The 2,889-nt window shown below is 45.3% G+C and overlaps 1 pseudogene; it reads left to right on the forward strand.

Moving 5' to 3' along the window:
- Positions 1-1,562: 1,562 nt before the first annotated feature.
- LOC124796476 lies at positions 1,563-1,680 on the forward strand (annotated as a pseudogene).
- The last annotated feature ends 1,209 nt before the right edge of the window (positions 1,681-2,889 follow it).

Consider the following 2,889-nt stretch of genomic DNA (forward strand, 5'->3'; position numbering starts at 1 on the left):
TTGTATAGCCTAAGGACTGTAGTGCAAAGGCACTGAAGGATCTGAAAGACATCTACGTATCGTGGACTACTGGACTCGCATTCGGGAGGACGACGGTTCAATCCCGCGTCCGGCCATCCTTTTTCCGTGATTTCCCTAAATCGCTCCAGGCAAATTCCGGAATGGTTCCTTCCAAAGGGCACGGCCGACTTCCTTACCCGTCCTTCCCTAATCCGATGAGACCGATGACTTCGCTGTCTGGTCTCCTTCCCCAAAACAACCAACCAACCGTATCGTGGACTGTACCCAAATTAGGTGGAACGCCATTCAGGTAGTTCTGATACTTTTAAGCATGACAGAACGTTTACGAAGTACGCAAGGACTTCTAGTGACGTGCTAATGAGTCAATGTTTCGTCAGGCAACCTAAAACTCACCTGCAATCCCTTCAATATCGCATAAACAGGGCAGCCTTCCGGACGGCGCTAGCACCTCCCCTGCACGGGCTAGGAAGGCCTACACTTCTAGCTGCTCGCCTATTTTTCCTGCACACACATCACTCTTAACCGGTTGCTGGTGTCTACCATGATGACTTTCCCATCCTCATAAACGTTGTTCCTTGATTATATAAGAATATGAGATTATTATTTCCATCTTCACTTGTCAGATCAGATTTAACCTCGAAACACAAACTTCCGCGGGCCGGTGTGGCCGAGCGGTTCTAGGCCATTTCCATGCCTTTCATATTCCTCAAACCACAGTGCTTGGTATTGTCATCTATAAGGCACACGAATCGATTTGTTGATACGACAGACATTCCCAATGCCAAGACGATTAAACGACTTGCTACGGAACCCAGTAAAGTAATGCGGAGGAGTTTTAAAGAACACCACGGTGCATCATGCAAGAGCACGCGTCCATGCACGAGCAGACGAAAGCAATTGACATTTTGAATATTAGTTATGTAACGACTTTTTAAAACGTTCTTTCGTTAATAGCTCAAAAACGGAGCACTCTTAGGACGTTGGTTTGTATGGAGCTTTTTATCAACGAAGTGCTCCCAGGCCGGATGTCGTTATCTATCTTTTCACATTTCTCAGCGCAGTCCCCGTCTTTAACGTCTATAAGTGCCTCTTCGCAGCAGAGTTGAAACTCTGGATTGGCAGCGTAGAAACAGTCGCAAGAACTGCGTCAACTTGCCCCCGTATTCAACGTAGCATCAAATAAAATTTCCATCCAAATAACTGTCCTTAGTGAACTGCCGTTAGTGGACTATAATGGACATATTCTCTGAGGAACGTACCATTCATGAATTTCGATTTATTCGTTTCCGAGTAACTACATGCACGATGAAATTTTCGTTTCACACTTCCAAGGTGTCACAGGATGTCAAAAGGTAAAATTATAATCATCATTACCAGGCAACACACAAATTCTGAAGAAAATGGTACCTCATAAGCTAAATCATCGTCCTAAAGCGAATGTGAACGAGTTCGCAAAGGACTTGGAACGTAATATAGAGTTAGATGTGAACCAGTAAGTGGTCATTCATCTATGAATTTTCGTTGTATATGTGGCTTTAAGTGGCAACGGTCTTGCCGCAGTAGATACACCGGTTCCCATCAGATCACCGAAGTTAAGCGCTGTCGGGCGTGGCCGGCCCTTGGATGGGTGACCATCCAGGCTGCCATGTGCTGTTACCATTTCTCGGGGTGCACTCAGCCTCGTGATGCAAATTGAGAAGCTACTCGACCGAATAGTAGCGGCTCCGATGAAAGAAAACCGTCATAACGACCGGGAATGCTGTGTGCTCACCACTAGTCCCGATGGACCACTAGTGACCTGAAGACGGAGTGCTTGCGGCTTTAACACTTTCGCTGCGGCTGACGCTTATAAGCGTCGCAAAAAGCCATGAGCCAGTGCAGCTGACGCTTATAAGCGTCCGCGCTCACTATCGGATTACTCAGTCTAGTTGCAGTGTCTAAGCTAGCATCATAGCGTGTAAACTTTTGTTTTCTGTGATCAGTTATCGAATGTATATTGTTCGTAATGGCGGCTAATGAACGTTTGAATGACGCCTGTGTGACCCGTATAGGTGTCAGACAGCAAACAGACTTTAAAACAAGACCACAATACAGTCGAAGCTTATTTGAAGTAATGCATCTAAGGTGTCATCATTAAGTCGGTGTATAACATGACCCTACAGATCTTACAAGGTCTTTACGTCAGCCTGTAACTCAGGTGTGCTTAGGAGCGTCGGTTACGAGCGGTAGCTGCACTTTCGGAGTGTTACCGGCCCGCACTCGCAGGTTGCCGGGCCGCACTGGAGAGTTGCGCGCCTGCACCGATGCCGCAGCGAAAGTGTTAAGTGCTACATCAGAAAGATATTTTGAGCTAATCCGTTTGCTTTGTGGTTTACAAATGATTTGAAGCGAGTTGCAAGTAAAACTGTTGTATTACCAGAAAATAAATCGTCATATTTTCAAATTGTGTTCATATTCACTGATGGAAATGGTAACGTCACAGCGATTACAGTACATGTAGACTACATGATTTCTAGTCCCAGGCTACACTGTAAAGGAATGAAATTTTACATCGATACAATTGAGGACTATCAGAAAGTGTTTTCTTTCTGCCAGGAACAAAACTTACCTCTCCAAACCGGCTCCAGTTGCTTTGTTTATCTTTCTGGTTTAGTTTCCTGAATTGTAAGCAACGAGGTGTTAAATTTAAGTTCGAAGGCCTCCACGGCCGGTGTCATTTTGGATAAAATAATTTTGGGCATTGGGCTGCGTTATTGTAAGGTCCTCTTCAGCAGTGTGCCATCCTGTAAACGGCGCAGCAAGTCGGTCGAAACGTTTGCCATTTACTTGTTTCATTAGGTTAGTGTGTCAGATTCTTATGGATCTGAA

The sequence above is a fragment of the Schistocerca piceifrons genome, chromosome 4 (assembly GCF_021461385.2).
Source record: "Schistocerca piceifrons isolate TAMUIC-IGC-003096 chromosome 4, iqSchPice1.1, whole genome shotgun sequence".
Classification (NCBI taxonomy): Eukaryota; Metazoa; Arthropoda; class Insecta; order Orthoptera; family Acrididae; genus Schistocerca; species Schistocerca piceifrons.